Source organism: Danio rerio, chromosome 2, assembly GCF_049306965.1.
Source record: "Danio rerio strain Tuebingen ecotype United States chromosome 2, GRCz12tu, whole genome shotgun sequence".
In the NCBI taxonomy this organism is placed as follows: Eukaryota; Metazoa; Chordata; class Actinopteri; order Cypriniformes; family Danionidae; genus Danio; species Danio rerio.
This window is the reverse complement of record NC_133177.1, coordinates 39157050-39180000: the sequence shown is the minus strand read 5'-3', so window position 1 is coordinate 39180000 and position 22951 is coordinate 39157050. Positions and strand designations below refer to the sequence as shown.

Here is a 22951-nt window from a genome sequence, read left to right as displayed (position 1 = left end):
TTTAAAGTTAGGAGCACCGGTGCTACCAAGCAAAAAATTTAATTTTCGAGCCCTGAAATGTGTTTTTTGGACAGGCGTACTAGCATTGTGATGTTATTATATTGTCATTCTAGCATTTTGCTAAAACAATATATTGTGCAGCCTTACCTTAAACTCTCTTGAAATGCCTTTACAATGCATGCAAATTATAAAGTTTCACTGTTATGGTTATACTTTGCAAATACTCCACAAATCTCATCTATTCTCTATCTGTTGTGCAGATCAACTATAATCCCAACTCAACATTGCATATCCTGCAATGTAACTATTGCAGACACACATTTTCAGTATCAATGCTGAAATGATTTATTTTGCAGCCCTACATTATATTGACCCTGTTCATTAATGCAAACGCAGCCATTGTCCCTAATTTCTCCCGAGATTTGCACTCTCATTCACGTGCTATAGTTTTTTTTAGCCATTAATAAAAAAAACTTTGTTATGCTGCCTGATGTCATGAACAAAATTATATATGCAGCAAATATTTTGACCTTGTCTGCAGTTTATTCTTTATACTAATAATTATTATTATTAGTCAATTGCACTATGGCCAAATGAATAGGAAGTCCTAAACAATTACCTAAAAGAGCTTATTGGTACATTGCAGAATAAGAGGACTGGATATTTGTTTACCAAATCATGACAGAAACATCATGGAAGGCTTACTGCATTCTTTTTCAATATTCCAGTCAAAAATCACACATCATTTTTCATTTTATTAAAACCAACATGCTACAACAAACTTTTTAAACATTGCCAGAAGAGAGCGAGAAAAAGAGAGAGAGAGAGAGAGAGAGAGAGAGAGAGAGAGAGCTTCTATTTGTAATTCCAGATGCATTTATTACACTGCAGCCATGATATTCTGGATTTTTTGTTTCATTTTGCCAGAAGGTGGAGCTCTACAAGTTTTAGTTCCCGTGTTCAGGAGTGAACAGCATTTTTACTCTCAACGTCCCTGTCTGATGCATGATGTTGCTGCTCCTGGTATTTATTACAATTTCTCTTCTTAGAGGTGAGAAATTCATTATTTTTTCCTCTTGACAATCTGAATTGGTCAATTACTATTATTATTATTAATAATATTAATATTCAGCAATTATTACTATTATTATTATTAACAGAGAATGCTGGTGAAGAAGTGTTAAGACCACTCTTCAAAGAAAAACATGTTCTGGAAGGAGATGTTGTTACACTGATCTGCAGCTACTCTGGAAATGTTCTGAATTTGCAGTTGTACCATCAGTTTCCCGGATCTAAACCTGAAAATATATTTCTTTACTTTGAGAACAAGCCACAAACTGAGGGCCGCATGACTGCTGCATCTGATAAAGCAGTCAAACACATGAATCTGACCATCACTTCTACAAAAGTGAAAGACTCTGCTGTGTACTACTGTGCCCTGCAGCCCACAGTGACAGGAAACACAACTACACTGTACAAAAACTGCAAGAGCAGTTTATGACAGAAGATGATGGCAGCACGGTGGTGCAGTGGGTAGCACAATCACCACACAGCAAAAAGATTGCGGGTTCAAGCCCCGGCTGGGTCAGTTGGCATTTCTGTGTGGAGTTTGCATGTTCTCCCCATGTTTGCGTGGGTTTCCTCCGGGTACCCACAGTCCAAACCCATATGGTACAGGTGAATTGGGTAAGCTAAATTATCCATAGTGTATGTGTGTGAATGAGTTTGTAAGGATGGATGTTTTCCAGCGATGGGTTGCAGCTGGAAGGGTATCCACTGTGTAAAACATATGCTTGATAAGTTGGTGGTTCAATCCGCTGTTGCGACCCCAGATTAATAAAGGGACTAAGCTGAAAAGAAAATGAATGAAAGAATGACAGAAGATAACTCAGTTAAAACTAAACAAAGTGAACACTAAACTAGGACTAGACAGACAACAAATTGATTTATTGTATTGCGGTATAGTACTTTAGGTATTTTTAAGTAAAATTCAATACAAATAATTTTGTACAATTTACAACATCAGACAGTCCCTGTTAAGCAGAGGTATGGCCAGAAGGTGGAGCTCACATTTCAGTTTTCTCAAAATGGGGTGCACATATAAACAGAGTCAGAGAGGAGGAAACTCTAAAAGGCTTTTTAGTCTCGTGTTGATGATGTTGTTCCTGGCCCTCCTGATATTTACTCTTTTAAAAGGTGAGTGATCAACAGAAATATAACCACCTTTTCAAAGCACAAATAAATCCACTGTTTATATATGATTTATAAAATGTAATTTTCTTAATGATTGCTTTTTTTAATAGAGACTGCTGGTGAGGAAGTGATATCATCACTGTCCACAGAACAGATTGTTTTGGCCGGAAAAAATGCCACACTTTCCTGCAAATACAATGGCAATGTTTACAGCTTGCAGTGGTATCGACAGTATCCCGGATCCAAACCTGAGAATATCATTTATCACACTGAGAGCAACAAGCAGTCTCACTCCAGGCTTCGTCTGCTCGCTGTGACTGAGAAAGGAATGAAACGTATGAATTTGAGCATATTTCATACAGAGATGGAGGATTCTGCTCTTTACTACTGTGCCCTGGAGCCCACAGTGACAGGAAACACAGAAACACTCAACAAAAATTGAATGATGTGGATCAGTATGCACAATGCAGAGTTTAAAGCTCACTCTCTAGTGGACAATGAACTTCTGCATATTTTTATCAAATCTAAAACTGTGCCTAATAGGCCTGTCACAATATTCAATAAAGCGACTTATCGCACAAAACATGGACACAACCTCAAACATCTTTGGTGATGCAAAATATAATTGCCCATGCATAAACCAATTCCTGCAACATTTTAGCTGATTGTGCATCACCTTTATTTCTATTGGAGTTGTCAGTTTAAAAAAAAAAGATAAAAACACTACAGTATTAACAATAGTATATTTTTGTGGCTCTCTGACAACTGAAAATAGATCTGGCAGCAGATATCGCAGCCTTGTTTACTTATTATACCTTGCACTTTTTTGTTAACATTTATTATTATTTATTTGTTTAAAACATACATTTTCACATTTTGATTTCAATGACCAATTATTAAATCGTTAAAATGACTATTATTAAAATGAACATTTTTTAACTATAAAATATTGTGTTCTTTGGAAGAGTGTACTTGCATTATGAAACTATTATATTGTCATTCTGGCATTATATAATGAGTGGGATAAAATGGTCTTATATGGTTTATTACAATATATTTCAGTGCATTATATAGTACAACAAAAAAAGATATGGTGATGGGTCTAGTGTCTTGATTCTCTAAAATATCAGCCATTGCAATAACGTTACCTCATAATACAGATATGAGAGACAAACTAATGCTTGAAACATTCAAAATCTGCATGATTCCAGTGCAATTTTGATATAGCATTGTATCTTATAGAACCAACAGACCATTTTTAGTTTGTAAACTAAAAGCTTATTCACAATCTGTATGTACCTGTATGGATAAGAATGGGGCAATGAGTGGGAGGAGCTTGATGTTTTATCTTCAGCAGAAATCAAAAAGACAACACTGACTTTCTTTCACACAGACACTGAAAGAAGCCACAGAAAGACAACTCAAACTACAGCAAGATGTTACTCATTACGTTGGTTTTCATCCATTTGATCTTCAGCTACTGTAAGTACTTTTAGTCCAACACACTTCACACCACATTCCAAAAATATCTCTAAAAAATACAATTCATTTTATCTAGTCTAAACAAATCCCTTGCATTGTCTTTCCAGGTGACTCTAATGGTGATATTATTAGACCAGAGCAAACATCAGTAGTTGTAACTGACGGAAGCAGCATCACTCTGTCCTGCACATATGATGAATCAGCCTACAGTCTCCACTGGTACCGACAGACACCTGGATCAAGACCAGAGTTTCTGCTGCTGATAGATGAATCTTCAAAGTACGTCACCAAAGCTGAACAACCTCACCCACATATGTCCATCCAACTTCAGAACAACAAACGTGTAAATCTGATCCTCTCATTCGCTGCTGTATCAGATTCTGCCGTTTACTACTGTGCCCTGCAGCCCACAGTGACAGGAAAGTGGTCTACACTCTACAAAAACCTGTTTCTTGCATAAATCATATTTCTATAGTAAAAAGGGGGATCTTCATGCAGTGTCTCAGTCTTTTCTTTCTTTGCTGTATAGTGTTGTGTTTCTCCATCTTTTTCATAAAACATTAGAGCCCCATTGACTTGTTTATTATTGTTCATTTGTAGTTCAGTTTATTTTTTGGCTACTGTTTTTGACAAAGACAAAGTTACGGTCCAGTAGGCATGTAAAGTAACCAGCTTGCTTTATTCCATGTTATATACAGGGGTGTGAAAAATATAATATTGATAAGCCTACAACAGAATGGCGTGTTAAACTCATAAAAAAGCAATGTAAAGTAAATATGTCGTTAACTAAACCTAGAAAATCCAAACTCTTAAAAACAAAAGCCTCTTAAAAGATCCATCCAGGGTCATTTTTATTACCAAAAAAAGTTCTTGAAAGTGGAAAAAAAAAGATCTTTATGCGATTAAAAAAAGTCATCCACATATATAAAAAAAAAATATATATATTTTTTTTTTTATTACTATTATTATTATAATTTAGTACAGGGAACAATTGAGTAATCTGAAAGATCTTTTTCCACTTTCAAGAACCTTGTGTGAATGTGAAGGCCTAACAGACGGCTTGGAGAAAGAGGTAGATATAGCACAGGTGTCAAGTTAGTGTAGCTTCAAAAAATATTTTAAACTGATGTTTCACTGTACAGAAAGGCAGTTTCTTTTAAGGTCATTGGGGGAAAAAAAACGTTCAAATAAATTAAAGATAATAGTATGAAAAAAAAAACTTCCTTTGAAACTAATTTATTCACAATCAGATAAGAGTTTGACATCAGATTACTGTATAAAAAGACTGCCTGTGCACATAATATGTTGGTATCAAATATACATAATTGACAACACAATTTAAGAAGGAAATTCTAAGTAAAGTATATATACAAACTAATTTCAAGAGGATCACATACTTATTATTGGCCATGGCTAGTCCTGCATTATTGCATGATTCACCAATCTGATGATTCTTAACTTACTATAAAAAAACAGAGTTTAAATGTTCTAGCCATGCTCACGTGAGCTTCCCCCGGGCCCCCCAGTTTCCTCCCACCATCCAAAGGCAAGCGACATAAGTTAATTTACTAATCCAAATTGGCACCATATGTGCTCCAAGTCAGCAGTTATCTCTTCGTAGTGAGTCCTATTTAGTCATTAGCTCTATACAGCAGGGAAGTTCCTGAGATCTACCTGAGCTCAAACTCACCCTGCAAATGGAAGGGAGCCCTGGGCTCGAGGATCTGATGAGCTCTGGGCTCTCTACTAGGACAGCATGCCAAACGCTTTATAAATCAATCATCTGCTAAATGTGAACTCTTGAAATAAAAAAAAAGTAAAAAAAAAAAGTAAAAAAAAAAAAAAAAAAAGAGTTCCTTCTGTTGGTAGAAAGAGCAGGTTAATCCTGTAACTTTCTTTAACTGACCACAACTCTTACTTAATATTTTGCAGAAATATTAAGCATGTCCTTTATTACATAATCAAACTGTAAAAAAAAAATTGCTATTACGGTTTTCAATGAATCTATTGAATTTTATAACTAAGAACAGTCACATTCACAAGCTTGCTGGAACATATTTTATTAACAAGTTAAACTAAATAAGCCGATGGTCAAGTACAAAAAAGTAACAGTTGTTTTTTTTTGCTGCATCTGATAATAATGAGGTATTGAAGTAAATGTGATCTCACATGCATTCTGCCAGGAGGTGGAGCTCTAGGAACAATCAAGAACAACTAGTTCAACTGTTTAAATACAGAGCAGAGACTCATTGAGTCAGTTATACTCTTGGAGTGAAAGTTTTGACTCTCAAAGTCACAGTCTTGTATTGGTGATGATGTTGCTCCTGGTATTGACTATATTTTATCTTCTAAAAGGTGAGTAATTAGTCATTACAGTGGACATTATTTATACTGTTCAAAGAGAAACATGTTCTGGAAGGAGATGTTGTTACACTGATCTGCAGCTACTCTGGAAATGTTCAGAATTTGCAGTGGTACCATCAGTTTCCCGGATCCAAACCTGAAAATATATTTCTTTACTTTGAGAACATGTTTACAACTAAGAACCGCATGATTGCTGCGTCTGATAAAGCAGTCAAACACATGAATCTGACCATCAGTTCTGCAGAAATTACAGACTCTGCTGTGTACTACTGTGCCCTGCAGCCCACAGTGACAGGAAACACAACTACACTGTACAAAAACTGCAAGAGCAATTATATTTACGACAGAAGATGATAAAGTTAAAACTAAACATATAAAGTGAATACAACTAGTACTAGATAGACAACAAATTGGTGTATGGTATTGCTGTAGAATAATTTAGGTAGATTTAAGGCAAATTCAATATAAATAAATAGGTTTTTACAACATCAGACAGCCTCAGTTAAGCAGGGGTTTTGCCAGAAGGTGGAGCTCACATTTCAGTTCTCTCAAAACAGAGAGCACATATAAACAGTCAGTGAGGAGGAAACTAACTCTCAACTCTAAAGACCTTTTAGTCTCATGTTGATGATGTTGTTCCTGGTCCTCCTGATATTTACTCTTTTTAAAGGTGAGTGATCTAAAGAAATATAACATCTAAATTAAGACGCATATAAATCAACTGCTTATATATAGTTTATAAAATGTAATTTTTTAATGATTGCTTTCTTTTTTAATAGGGGATGCTGGTGAGGAAGTGATATCATCACTGTCCACAGAACAGATTGTTTTGGCTGGAAAAAATGCCACACTTTCCTGCAAATACAATGGCAATGTTTACAATTTGCAGTGGTATCGACAGTATCCCGGATCCAAACCTGAGAATATCATTTTTCACACTGAGAGCAAAAATCAGTCAGACTTCAAGCTTCGCCTGCTTGCTGTGGGTGAGAAAGGAATGAAACGTATGAATTTGAGCATATTTCATACAGAGATGCAGGATTCTGCTCTTTACTACTGTGCCCTGCAGCCCACAGTGACAGGAAACACAGAAACACTCAACAAAAACAGAATGATTATAAATAAAAGAATAAAACAAACTTTACAACAAATTAAACAATACAGAATGACGTGAATCAACAGGCTGGAGAAAAAAAAAATATTCCTTTGAAGTTAATTTAATCAAACATAGTAAGGCATCAGGTTGTACAACAATTGCTTGTTGCTTGTGCACAACAGGATACAATTTTGGTATCAATTATACAAAATTGACAACACAAATAAAGGGGGAAATCCTAAATTAACTAGAGAGCTCCTTATATGTATAGAGAAAGAACATGTTAATCCTGATAACTTTATTTAAATGAATATAACTCATTAATATTTTGCATTTAGTAATCAAATTGGCCAATCAATTGAATCGTATAACTAAAATCATTCACAAACGTGCTAAAACGTGTTTTATTAACAAGTTAAACTACACAGGTTGATGGTTAAAGTACAAAAAAATATATTAGCAATAATAGGGCTGAACAATATATCGTTTGAGCATGGATATCGCAATATGTGTTTCTGCAACAGTCAAACGCAGGATTTGATTATTTATTAAGGATTTTAAAAAAATAGAGATATTATTAAATATTATTTTATATTAATGTATAATATTATTTATACAATGTTGACCATGTTTATTTTGTTTGATTGTTCAATTTCTATATTTCAATACTGTTAGACTCCCCAGAAAACCATAAAGCACTGTTTAATTCACTTTTAAGCAATTTATGTAAATGTCAACCTTGCCATGAAAAAAAACCAAACAGTTTCTGCGTTTTTGTGCAAGCGAGTATTGTACAGTGCTTTTACAAATATGTCTCCGTTAATGTTTTCAAGCAATCATATTTGATTTATCAAAATCACAAATGCCAATTTAACATCGGTCTCATCCATAACATATTTTTCCTCAAATGCGAAAAATGTCAAATAACATAAAACTAATTGTTTTTTTTCTACAGTGAGCCAACTACTATCCTTTAGATGAGCATTGTTTATTTTAGGTTGCACAGTTTAATTTACAGAATTTCTACAAAGTATATTGTATACTGTAAACTCGTTAACTTTTTGGTCACATCCATAACGCATGTTTATTTCCCTTTTTTAAAATAGAAAAAATCCTTACAGATTGATATATTTTTCTTCTCCCGCACCTCTGTTTAGGAAAATATAAACAGATGTTTCAATATAATGTCAACATAGACTTTCTCTGTGAATTGATGTTTTGAGATTTTACTGCAAATGTCACCTCCATAACGCTAGAATTGCTCTTATTTTTGCTCTATAGTTTTTAATTATGCTAGTAATTTATTATATTTTATGCAGATGCACTGCATAGAACATGGCTTGATGACCCCAGTTGATCTAGTTAATGAAATCTTTCCAACTAGAGGTGTTTAAATTATTCATTCATTATCTTCTGAACCCCAGACTTCCCTCTCCCCAGACATTTCCTCCAGGGAGATCCAGAGGCGTTCCCAGGCCAGCCGAGAGACATAGTCTCTGTGTGTTTAAATTATCTGGTAAAATTACATTCATATCGCAATATATATCACAGCAAAACAAAATATCACAAGGTCAGATTTTCCCAATATCGTGCAGCCCTAACTAGTAACAAAAAGGGTCTTTTTGCTTGTTTAATACTGAGGTGTTGTAGTAAATGTGATCTCACATGCATTCTGCCAGGAGGTGGAGCTCTAGGAACAATCAAGAACAACTAGTTCAACTGTTTAAATACAGAGCAGACTCATTGAGTCAGTTATACTCTTGGAGTGAAAGTTTTGACTCTCAAAGTCACGGTCTCGTATTGGTGATGATGTTGCTCCTGGTATTGACTATATTTTATCTTCTAAAAGGTGAGTAATTAGTCATTACAGTGGACATTATTTATACTGTTTGACAATCTAACATTAAGATCATCTTAATAAATAATAATAATAAATCATTGTTTGCTTTAAACAGAGAATGCTGGTGAAGAAGTGATAAGACCACTCTTCAAAGAGAAACATGTTCTGGAAGGAGATGTTGTTACACTGATCTGCAGCTACTCTGGAAGTGTTCAGAATCTGCAGTGGTACCATCAGTTTCCCGGATCTAAACCTGAAAATATATTTCTTTACTTTGAGAACAAGCCACAAACTGAGGGCCGCATGACCGCTGCATCTGATAAAGCAGTCAAACACATGAATCTGACCATCACTTCTACACAATTGACAGACTCTGCTGTGTACTTTTGTGCCCTGGTGCCCACAGTGACAGGAAACACAACTACACTGTACAAAAACTGCAAGAGCAATTATACTTATGTCAGAATATGAAACATTTAAAAATAAACTTTTAAAAGTTTGTCATGTCATGCAAACATTTACATTTCTTTAAGATATCAGAATCAGAAAGAGCTTTATTGCCATGCATGTTCACACATATGAGGAATTTGTTTTCGTGACAGAGCTCCTACAGTGCAACAGAATTACAGAGACAGGACAAAAACAGATAATAAATATATTTGAAAAATAGAAGCAAGTAGTAAATGCAAATATCCAAATTGACAAGTGTATGTACAGGTATATTACTATATATATTATATGTGCAGCTGTTATGTGCAAATTTGCAGGTAAAGTGTGTTGTTAAATAAGTGCATGTGTGTATAAAAAGTGTAAGTAGTGATGTCGGTTACACAATTATTATCATCATCATCAAGTCTTTATGAGATGGATTGCCTGAGGGAAGAAACTGTTTCTGTGTTGTGCTGTTCTGGTACGCAGTGTTCTGTAGCGTCTTACAGAAGGTAACAGTTTAAAGAGGCAGTGTGCTGGGTGTGAGAAGTCCAGAGTGATTTTGGCTGCCCTTCTGCTCGCTCTGGATAAGTACAGATATTGGTGATTAGGAAGAGTTGTACCAATGATTTGCTAAGAAGTCCGAACTATTCGATGTAGTCTTCGAAGGTCAGATTTGGTAGCTGAGCTAAACCAGACAGTTATTGACGTACAGAGGACTTATTCGATGATGGAGATGTAGAACTTTACTTTCAGCAGCTCCTTTGGGAGGTTGAACTTCCTCAGTTGATGAAGAAAGTACAGCCTTTGCTGAGCTTTTTTGATAATGGAGTCAATGTGAGTGTCCAACTTCAGGTCCTGAGAAATGGTGGTGCCCAAGAACCTGAATGACTCCACTACTCCCACAATGCTGTCCATGATGCTTAGTGGGGGGGAGAGCAAGGGGGTTTCTCCTGAAGTCCACTATCATCTCCACTGTTTTGAGCACGTTAAGCTCCAGGTTGTTGTGACTGCAACAGGCAGCCAGCTCCTTAATCTCCTGTCGGTAAGCAGACTCATCACTGTCCTGAATGAGGCCGATTAATGTGGTGTCTTCTGCAAACTTTAGGAGCTTGACAGAGGAGTCCTTTGAAGTGCAGTCATCTATGTACAGGGAGAAGAGCAGTGAGGAGATGACACACCCCTGGGGGGTGCCAGTGCTGATTGCGCGGGTACAGGATGAGAATTTTTGCAGCTTCACCAGCTGCTGCCTGTCCGTTAGGAAGCTGTTGATGCACTGACAGACAGAGGTGGGCACGGAGAGCAGAGTTCATTTTGGCAGGATGATAGTGTTAAGAGCCGAGCTGAAGTCAACAAACAAAATCTTCACATAGGTGCCTTGTCCGTCTAGGTGTTGCAGAACATAATGCAGTCTCATATTGACTGTATCATCCACAGACCTGTTTGCTCTGTAGGCAAACTGAAGAGAGTCCAGTGAGGGTGCAGTGATGTCCTTCAGGTGGGCCAGCACCAGTTTTTCAAAAAACTTAATGACCACAGATGTTAGCATCACCAGTCTGTAGTCATTTAGTCCTGTAAGTTTGGGCTTCTTTGGGATGGGGATGATGATGGGAGTGTTTAAGGCTGAAGGGCACTTCACAAAGCTCCAGTGATCTGTTAAAGATCAGGGTGAAGATGAGGGGCCAGTTGGTCAGCACAGGATTTTAAACAGGCTGGTGTTAAAAATGTGTTTATGATGGCGTGAAGAGCATTTCAGAGTGGGTGTGGGGGGTTTTCTCAAACTGGCAGTAAAACTCATTAAGGTCGAGTTACATGAACATAATGACATTAAATAATAATATATATGGTTATATTTGTAGACATGTCAAATTGGTTTATCCTGTTACTGTACAATAATTTTGGTGGTTTTAGTAAAAATTTAACAAAACGAATAATTGTTTACAATATACAGTAAACCAGACAGCCTCGGTTAAGCAGAGGTTTTGCCAGAAGGTGGAGCTCATATTTCAGTTCTCTCAAAACAGAGTGCACATGTAAACAGAGTCAGTGAGGAGGAAACTAATTCACAACTCTAAAGGCCTTTTAGTCTTGTGTTGATGATGTTGTCCATGGTGCTCCTATTATTTACTCTTTTTAAAGGTGAGTGATCTATGGGAGAATAGCACAGCTTTTTAGAAGCACTTATAAATCAACTGTTTATATGGTTTATAAACACATTTTTGATGGTTTATTTATATTTTTATTAGGGAATGCTGGTAAGGAAGTGATATCATCACTGTCCACAGAACAGATTGTTTTGGCTGGAAAAAATGCCACACTTTCCTGCAAATACAATAGCAATATTCGCAATTTGCAGTGGTATCGACAGTATCCCGGATCTAAACCAGAGAACATCATTTTTCACACTGAGAGCAACAATCAGTCTTACTCCAGGCTTCGTCTGCTCGCTGTGGCTGAAAAAGAAATCAAACGTATGAATTTGAGCATATTTCATACAGAGATGCAGGATTCTGCTCTTTACTACTGTGCCCTGGAGCCCACAGTGACAGGAAACACAGAAACACTGAACAAAAACTGAATGATTTCGATTATGATGCACAATGCAGAGGTTAAAGCCTGAACTTGTAAAAGTTAACACTTTATTTCTAAAAGCTAGTACTTCTAATGTTAAAAGTTGTAAACATATCTACAGTAGCTAGTGCTTGCTGATTCTCTGAGACATTAGCCCTTAGCAAGATCTCATAATACAGATACGAGAGGTAAACTAATACTTGAAACATTCAATATCTGCACAATTCCGCAGTACTAAGATTTGATAAATCAGACGGACCATTTTAGTTTGTAGACTAAAAAGCTTATTCATATTCTGTTTGTACCTGTATGATCTGATGAGAAAGGAAATCTGTGGGAGGAGCTTGAGACTTTGCCATCTTCAGCAGAAGAAATCAAGTCAACACTGACTTTCCTTCATACAGACATTTGAAGGCTGAACTCAAACTACAGAAACATGTTACTCATCTCATTATTTTTCATCTTTATCCTCAGTTACTGTAAGTTATTTATTTATTATTTATTTACGTATGGCTATTTTGTGGCAAAATGGATGTATATAAAGTATTACATGATAAAATCAAATTCGTATTACCATTTAAAAAAGTTACTAAGACAAATATGTAGGATATAAATAAAAAAATTCACACAAAATATATTAAAGTTAAATATAATTTTTCAGTAAAATTTTTGATAAATAATTTAAGATTCTTCCTGGTGGTACCTTTTTAAAATTGTCTAATGGTATTAAAACTTCCACATTCCAACAAAATATGTTTTATCAGTTACTATAAGTGGTGTTTATCAAATATTTTACACAGTATTAAAGAACATCACTATAATAAATAAAAAACTTTATTCTAAGCATAACTGATCAAGTAATAACATTCTTTAATGCCTTTGCAGGTGTAGTAAATGGGAATGTCATCACACCAGCGAGAACATCTGTAGTTTTAACTGAAGGAAGCAACATCACTCTGTCTTGTACATTTAATACATCGCCTTACAGGCTCCTCTGGTACCGACAGACGCCTGGATCAAGACCAGAGTTTCTGCTGCTGATTGTGAGGTCTACTAAAACTACAATTGAAGCTTCTCCACCACAGCCACATATGTCCATCAACCTCAGTGAGAAACTTGTGGATCTGGAGATCTCCTCTGTTGCAGTGTCAGACTCGGCTGTGTACTACTGTGCCCTGGAGCCCACAGTGACAGGAAACACAACTACACTGTACAAAAACTAAAGGAGAAATTCAGTACAATAACATATCCATAGTGATACTCAATTTTAAAAAAGCGATTCACTAAATGCAGTAATATGGCATTTTTAGCAGTTCTTAAACTGACGTTCTTGAATATTCTCAACTATGAATTTCCTACTTAAATTGATCCCGTTTTCAGCCCATCAAAAGAAAGTGAGACCACACTGAGACAAGTTTGCTTTTGTGAATTGTAGAAACATTCCACAAATGTCCATTGTTTTTTTTATATTACCCTACCCTAACTGGTGACCTAGAACCAACTCTAATTTTATTTCTGTACCCCTTGCCCTTGGCCCTTAAAGCAGAGTGCGAAAGGGAAAGACTTCAAAATCTTCTCCCTAAAAAAATGGGACACCACTACAGCACTGCACACGTCATCGCAATCTCATGCTTCATATGAGATTGGCGTTGGAGACTGCTGTAGTTATTCCAGTTGCTTATTTTTGATCTTTTATCGTTATTTAAAATTTAAATAAATTAATAAAATTAATTTTAAAAAAATGTAAAAATTTAATTTTAACGTGGTAAAAATATGACTTAATTACGATGAAACTTATAGTTGGTCTGTGCAATCATATATTACAGTAATACAAATGCAATAGTTGAGCCCGTTTACAAACACAGATTTACTGACATATATTATGACAACATTACTCTAAATTCACTTTAAAACAGTCAAGTGATTAAAACAAAATAAAAAATTGAAAATGATGACCAGGCATTGTTTAATATCACAAAATAAAGAAGAAATCATGCCATTATTTCAAAGGCTATGTCAATTCGCATTGCACTATAAATATACTTTATTTTATACTTTAATAAAAAAACTCCAGATAACTTGAAGAATCCAAATAATCTAGATATTGCCACAATTGTTTGTTTATTCTCTTCATGTTTGATCTATTTATCTGTTTCTACAATCCTAATCCTCATGCAGTGATGACCGTAGTTTACGTCTTCTTCGGTTAAGTATACTGTATATGGAAATAACGAGAGAGAGAGGGCGGCCCATATGAATGAGACAGAAATAACATTTCAATGTATGCTTGAGGTCTCGAACTCTATCCACTGTCCCGCAATATTTATTACATGCCTCAGCAGACATCCTTGTGTATTTTATATGATCCTCCCTAAAACATTAATCAGCTGCTTCAGGTATTAAATTGGTTAATATGGTCAAATATGGTTGAGCTCTGCAAGATTGTATGTATCCAGGAGGAGGGTGTAAAATATAAAAATAGGATAAAATAAAATATTTAGACTTTACTTCAAAGACACAGGAGTTTTTTTGGTCTCTGATTGGATACATAGCAACTGTCATCAAAATGACTTATTGCAAAAAATACCACAAATATATTTTATAGATAAACAGACAATTTACAAAAACATGCGCACACACCGACAACTGCCGGGACCTGTATTGAACCTGCAACATTCATATTACAATAGGCCAAAACTGACTATAAACTTGGATAAAATGTAATACATTATTATCTCAAGTTGTTGAATAACTATGAACACAGAATTGCAGGTTCTGATTAGTTTCACTGCATTTGCAACCAATAAACACAGTTTTTTCTAGCTTACAAAAGGCATTCTAAATAGGCAGATGTGAAGTTTACTTCGCTATATTTCAACTATAGGACTATCAGCATGCACTATATATATAAAATATATAAACACATACCTAATTAACCATGGGCCGACTATTTCAAAATTAACTTTAACTTTGCAAAGGAAAAGAGAGAACTTCTGATGCCTGTGGGAAGCTTTTAAGAAAATAAGTGGGTGGAGCTAACACAAGAAAAGTCACTGCCAAAGAGAACATCATCACAATGTCTCAAAAGACCAGAGAAGACCAATGCTCTTGACAAAATCTACACAAAAGCGATGCTGTTGCCCTGTCTGTTCATGCTTTTCAATTACTTGGGTAAGAAACTGGCTTTAGTTGCTTTTACTGTTTGTTCTTATGAAAAAAAGCCCACAATATCCTTTTTTTTTTTCTTTGGATGTCAAGCAATATTTGCTAAATCTATGTCATTACAGGTGAAACAACTGGGGATAAAATTAAACCAGATAACGACACCGCACAGTTAATGGAGAATTCAAATATAACACTCTCATGCACATATGAAGGCTCCATTGACAGCTTGTACTGGTTCCAACAAAAAATTGGATCAAGACTGGAGTTTCTCATTATGATTGATGAAGCTTCTGAATACGTGACAAATGCCATTCCACCTCATCCACGCCTGTCAGTCCAACTTCACAAAGCACAAAAACGTGTTAGTCTAGAGATGTCGTCTGCAGCCGTTACGGATTCTGCTCTTTACTTTTGTGCTTTGAGGCCCACAGTAACAGGAAACGCACATTCACTGTACAAAAACCCTTCTACTGTATGTACCATCTCAGAGGGACTGAGCATTTGAAATGTAAGCATATTTCAATGTGAAATGGTAAGTGCTCAGCTTATGTTGTGATTCTGTGTTGAGTATTTTAGTGTCTGCAAGCATGCAATTTTGCAAGATGCATTAGTTTGGTTTCCAGAGGAGATCTTTCTTCAACATGGACGAGGAATTTCAAGAATGAATGAGCAACAATAACAGCTCAAATCTCAACCCTGACATTCATATCTGGAAGACTCTGCAGCCAGTATCATTTGACACAGCTACAGTAAGTGCACCAACATGCCCAAAGTCTATATGGGGATTATTTACGGATCTTGATTTTTCTTAAATAAATAAATAAAAACGATAATAATAATATTAATTTTGGCCAATTCAGATACCAATATTTTTTTTCTATTGTTAAGCTAAAACAAATAACATACATGATGTACATGATGTTTGCTTTATCACAGGTTTAACTATCAGGGATAAAAAAAAATAATAATAAATAAATAAATAAAAAGTACAATAATAGAAAAATAATAAAAAGAGAGAAGCAACCACTGCACTGCAATCATCATAAATTATAATAATTTTATAAATAAAAACAAAATGCGAATTCACTGCTCCAGTCACGATGTCCAACTTGAGAGTGAATAACCGTTTACTTGGAAAGTGCTATAAACAAAGCCATTGCACTGGTTTTTAATATACCATGGTTTCTGCTACATTCCTTTTTCCATGGCGGAGCGCCACACCAAAATTTATCCCACCACGGCTACATTACAGCTTCGCATTTAAAACATTCAGGCATATTTTTTTTGATAGCAGGTTAGAATTACACCCAAACATATTATAAGGCACGTGAATCATAACAGTGCAAACTTTTCTGTAATCGTAGGTGACATGCTGAATGACAGGGCTGCGCTATAGGTGAGGCCAGCAAAAACCTGTAGTTTACAGTTATGATGAACACGGTTTCCATAATTATACTTTATAGATAAAGGTCTATGGCTCTGCATACAGTGACTTTATCTTGCTGGAGTATAGCCTTTTCACTTTACTTCATGATGCATTAATGCCACTATGAAGGTCTATTGGAGACATTCATAAATATTCCTAGCAAATCTAATAAATGTTGGAGACATACTCGTTACATGAACGCACTAAATCCCACTTCAGCAGTGTTTGAGCGCACAAGAAAATCTGCACTTGAGCGGTGTAGATTTGAGTGCGTGCAAAAAGTTGTGCATGAACAGAGGAAATTGACGCACAAACAAGAAGATTCGCATGCTCGTATTACATAATTGCAATTTCAACTTGTACTGCGCTAATGACATTTGTCATCGAAATAACGCCATAAGTGGTAGATCTGTGTAAAAGGCCTGCCGCCACAGCTGAAAAATTCTTAGAGGAAACCCTGTATACCAGGGGTGCCCAAACTTAGTCCTGGAGGGCCGGTGTCCTGTATATTTTAGTTCCAATCCCAATTAAACACACCTGAACACGCTAATCAAGCTCTTTCTGGGTATGAAACTTCCAGGCAGGTGTGTTGAAGGAAGTTGGAGCTAAACTTTGCAGGACCAGGGCCCTCCAGGAACAAGTTTGGCAACCTGCTGTATACATTATTAAAGGAAAAACAACAACATCATATGAACAAATATATTATTAAATGAAGCCCATGTAGTCAAATAAAGTAGATATTTACATTTAGATTTTCACAGACAGAAACTGATACATCATGGTAACTTTCTCTGAGCTTATGAAACAATTCTGAGCTATAATGAAAACAACTGCACCAAAAAAAAATTCCATACAATTTTTCAAATTAAATGTTGAAAACATTACAGAAACATAATTATGAAATGATCATACTAATGCATTATATTTAATATTTAAAACTGCCTACAGTATGTTGAATCCATGTGTCTGAATATTGTTTTTGATTTGAAATGGTATTTTAATTTTCACATTTTATCTATTTTTTATTTTAAAAAGCATGCTTTTTTCCATTTTGTATGTATTTGCATGACTATAGTCAAAAAAATTAAGGACCCACTGAAGGTATCATTACAAATGGAATATAATGCAGATAAAACCCACACCAACCAAAATACGAGTACCCTTTGCTAGACTCAAACACAATTTATTCAATATAATTTCATGAGTTTGCCTATTAATTCTTAATAGGTTAAACTTCCCAACAGTTATACAATGAACGACTAGAAGTGATGAGGCGACAGAGACAGAGGGATGATGAGCTTAATAGGCCCTTTTCACAATCACTTAATTTCTACCTTTCACTTATAGAGTGTGTCGATAGTTTCTTTTCACCTTTAAAGGAATGGGATGGGATACTTCGAATTAAGACCATTAAATTATTATGCATGTTTTCAAATGTTTCCCTTTCAATACTGAACTGCTTTCTGAGTTTAAAAATGATTATTTTTTGCAAAGTTGTAAAGAATTGGAGTAAGCTATTATTTATTAAGTATATATGTGCAGATTTTTCACTTATTAATTCAGTTTATTTGCTCAATAATGGATTTATTTTTACTTTGATGCAGCTATGATATAAAATTATCTATCTGCCGCCACCTACTGGTGGTTTTAATTTGATATCTCTTATATTTAATAAAGTTAGAAAAATGTAAGTCTTTTTTCATAATCAAAATTTCTTTTCATTATTTGTATAATGGTTTCATTTCATTAGTAAGTCACACATGACATTGTTATTCCATTGCATTCCATTTAAATCTTAAATAGACAAACATTTTGTTAATGTAAAATGCCCTTACATATAAAGTGCATAAAATGGGAATATAAATGTATTTGTAAATCAGCTGTCCACAGTAAAATGCTGGTATTGATGCCATGAGAAAAGAATCGATTGTCGCCATGACGACTCAACATCTGTGGTTTTACATACATTTAAGACAGGACTGAACGATTCTTCTTAAACCTACTGTACCAGAATCGGTGCATAATATTACAACTAAAGCCACTTCGACCTGGGAGTTTACTATCAACATCAGCTTGCAAAAAGCATTGAAGTACAAAATCAGGACCACTATATGTCTCCTGGATGCAAAAGTCCACTTCAGGAACAAAGTGCCATCAATGAGATTGAAGTTAAGTAATTGAAAATAAGAATTTTCAAGGTTGCTGGGCATCTTTTAAGCACTAGAACCAATGATAATTTAAAATGTATAGAAGAAAAGGGTACCATATGTGTTGAGCAGGTTCATTCCCACTGTGGGTCTACTGGAAAAAATAAATATTTACAACTAGGGCTGTGGGATTAATCGAAATCAAATCATGGTTTAATGCGATTAGCTAAAATCACAAGAGGCTGCGGTATAAAACATATGCAATATTTAATTTCCCCCGCCCAGACCAAATTAGTGACTGCCGCCTGTGTGTGATAGTCTAACTAGCACACGTTTGTTCTGCCCAATCTGCGGAAAGCCCACAATAAAAAAAATAAATAAAATAAAAAAAAAAAAACAGAAAAGCACAGACGAATGAGATGATGGCCTTTTCTGCTTCAGAAGCAATAATACAAGATTTAATATCAGAGAAAAGTAAGACATCTGTATGGGAATAAGGAAATCCACATATGGGAATATTTTGGGTTCAAAGTCACAGACACTGGACAAAACGACAATTTGTGAAAATTGCTGCCACAGCACGAGAAAATACAACAACCAGCAATTAAAAAAAAAAAAAAAGCACCACAGGCGGCAATATGAGGAGTGTCTTCCTAAAAAGTCAGAAGAAAGTATTTCCTTTAACGCTTAATCGAATAGTGAGCAACAGCAAAGTACAAATTCAGATTTGTTTCAGCGATGTTAGTTTGCTGATTGTTATGCATTTTTATAATTATTTTGTGTTTGTATAATAAGCTACACTATCTCCCTAATTTGAGTGCAAAGTCATTTTATTTGTGTTTACTGTTTGCTTTAGAGAAACATGAGGGTTTTATTTCTGATAATTTAAAAACAAATTTAAATAAAAAGTTAAGGTTTATATCTTTCCAGTTCCCTTTTTAACACAAACTGCATTTTAGCAGTAAAAAGTTGCAATACGGAGAATTGAGCAGAAGCTTGACAGCAAAATAAAAATAAAAAAATAACTAAAAAGTAATAAAAATATATAAAAATCGCAAATTTAATCAAATTCGCAATATGTCCAAAAAAAAAAACATGATGTGTACGAGGGACATTCTGTATTAACAAACGATGTATTTTATTCAGAATTGTTTTAAAGCATGTTGACTTTATTTCACTGAAATTCTTTTTAATTTAGTGTACAAAATAAAGGTTTTGACAGGGAGCTCTTTTCTTGCAGCTAATGGTTATTTAAAGAACCATTTATTTGTACTGTATGTATTAAAAAAAGGTTCAATAGGTTCTTCTTGAAAGTTTCTACACTCACTGCCAATTAAAAACATTTTTTGTGTACATTTATGTGATTAAGTGCATTTGTTAAGTAACAAAAAGTTTCTTGAAAAAGCAAAACATTTCAGTCATGTAAATCCACAAGAGCAGCTCTAATGGGTGATGACCATATTTAATCCAGTATCTACATCTAGCTAAAGGCACTGACACAACATAAAAAAGAAAGATACAGTGCTCAGCATACGAGTAAACCCCATTTTGACTGTATATTTTTATCAATGTCTCAGTAAATATGTATTTTAGTGCATTTGAACAAAACCGATTTAATAAGCAGATACATTTATTAAAATAATAATTTCGTCACAAAACATGTTTAGAAATGGAAAGATAATACATTTAAATTCATGCAAAACATAGCAAAAAATAATTACAAAATGCAAACTTTCAACAGTTTTTATTTTGTTTCTCTTGATTTTTGCTATTTTAAAATTTTATTTAATATTTCTCCCTAACATATATATTTGAGCTACTAATTTTTAACCCCTTAATGCAAGTTATTTTGTTAGATTAGCTCCAGATTTGGCTTCAGTACTGACTGAACTAATATATATGAACAAATATAATATTTTAAAGCATCTTATAGAAAATATACATTTAAATGAGAGATTTGTTGGGGGTGTACTCATATATACTGAGCACTGTGTGTGTGTGCAGTGCAGAACTGCATAGACACACACACAAAAAAAGATTCATAAGACAGTGATAGCCAAAGTACTTGTTTTTCAAAGAATATAATTATAGTTGTCAATGGCTATTGCTTTCAGTTTTTCTTCATATTGCTTTCTTTTGCGTTCATCATAATAAAAACACAAACGTTTGGAATTGGACGGTGGACAAATGGTGAGTACATTTTAATTGTAGTTGAACTATTCTTTAAAGAGATTGATTTTAAGTATTAGAAAGACAAATACGGTGTAAATCTTATAAAAAAAGGAACAGAAACAATTCGATTTTTGCTTATGTACCCATCGTACTTTAACTGCAGTTCATGAAAATGAGCATTTGAGCTTTGAAAAAAGGTCAACAGCACCACCTTTTGTTCAAAATGTTTTAGTGCAAGCTAATTTCTCAAATTACATTTTTTTCCCAAATATATTATCAGCTTTAACAGAAACGTGGATATTTTATAAAAGTATAAAAACAATAACATATTGCACACATTAGGATATTATTGTCAAAGAATTTTATAATTTATTGCTCGTGTCGTCTAATATGCTTTGAATGCTGCAATTACTGCAGTTATTCCGAATTTTTTTTTTATTATTGTTAGATTGTTTTTCGCAATATCAAAAGGCTACAAGCAGTTCTGTTCATGTGATCTCCCTTCACGAAAAAGTAACGATAAACTAGTTAACGTTCTTAAAATAACATTCATATAGTTTTCCCCATTAGTGCTGCCAATTTTGGCAATTCTTGGACAGTCCACATTAAGAAACGCAAAGCTACAAGAAAACAGCACAGAGTATTATCAACCAAAATTTATAACGTTAGATTTCCCTTTTTTATAAAACGCAACGTCTTCTTGCATCATCATAAAATGGCTACAACAACAGGCCAGCTTCCAAACATTCAATACGACAACAAATTGAAGTTTACAGCAATCTCATAAAGAACCCCCTACAAATGAGGCAAAGTTGGTTGGTACAGTATATTCGTACATTCGTTTTTAAGGATCTATAATGTTTAACGTTACCACGCTTTGAAAATTTTGACTGAAACCGCATGTAATTATGACTTAAAAACAATTGAATTAACTCATGAACAAATGTGTAAGACTAAATTTGATAACGTTAGTCGTTGGCTGCTAATATGATTCCCTTTTTATAATGTTCAACACAATAAAAATATATTATTAGAAGTCCGATGCGCAAATCTACAACCAACTTTACCTCATCTTCAGTTGACATAACTACATCATTTGATCGGCACGGCGGCCTAACAAACGCCTGACTATTATGAATCATTGTAACTTAAAGTTAATACGCAAAATGATCATTGAATTTGTACATTCAGAGTTTGAACAGTAACGTTAATTCTTCAGTGTGACTGATGCCACACAACAAAAACATTAATATAAAATTACAGCATACAAAACAATGGCAGCAGCGGCCAAAAATATATCATATGGCACGGCGGCCTGCTTGTTTTTGAACAAATTAACGTTAACGTACCTTTTGTTGATTGAATGGTTGAAAATCCTCTCAAAGGCTCTAATGGTAGGTGGGTCTTTGCTTCAACTCGAATTTCTTCAAACGCAATCTTTAACACGGCGTAAATAATGAAAATCCATGGTGGCTAAGTTAACGGATTACTTCTTTTAGTTGTGGAGGTCTAACTCTCATTAGAGATGAAAGCCCCGCCAATCTAATAGGAAGTCGATTGTGATTGGTCAGTTTTACTGACATTTAAAAACTGGACCAGTATGACCAATCACAGAGCTGAAAAGGCTATTGGGCGGGGAAATTCTAATCGGGAAACGGGTAATTTTAGCCATTTACATTCCAACTCAACCAGATCAGGCAAATTTAAAGAGTTTATTTTAACAGAAACATTTTATGGAGATGCTTCAGGTCAAAACTTTAGATGCTAAAAATTCAAACAAATACATTTTTAAAAGTTTCCCATAATGATTATGCCATATTAGGCCATACAATAAGTGTGTAGCTTAGGCTTTCCCGCTCAAAGACGTTTGTGGGAAGTTCACACACTTCCTTTATTTAGACCTTTGATTTTTATCTATCAGATTTTACTAACTAGTAGTAATAGTAAAATTATTGCAAACTGCAGTAGGCCTATAAAGACTTTTCGATTTTATGTAGATTTTTGGGAATATAATTGTTATAAAAATTAGTGTATATATATATATATATATATATATATATATATAC

The 22951-nt window shown here is 34.7% G+C and overlaps 2 long non-coding RNA genes across 6 annotated transcripts in view; one reads left to right on the top strand and one right to left on the bottom strand.

Moving 5' to 3' along the window:
- LOC141378436 (uncharacterized) overlaps positions 1 to 22620 on the bottom strand; it is a 373512-nt gene extending 350892 nt beyond the window's left edge. For 3 of the 5 annotated variants that reach the window (XR_012393079.1, XR_012393084.1, XR_012393083.1), the window contains exon 1: positions 22235 to 22450. This is a non-coding gene — a long non-coding RNA (uncharacterized lncRNA). Of the gene's footprint in view, positions 1 to 22234 lie in introns of all 5 variants that reach the window. The other 2 variants (XR_012393072.1, XR_012393077.1) reach the window with 2 other exon arrangements.
- Positions 2085 to 4511, top strand: LOC141378441 (uncharacterized). The gene is made up of 3 exons (XR_012393086.1): positions 2085 to 2196; positions 2304 to 3675; positions 3783 to 4511. It is a non-coding gene; the product is annotated as an uncharacterized lncRNA (long non-coding RNA).
- Positions 22621 to 22951: the final 331 nt, after the last annotated feature.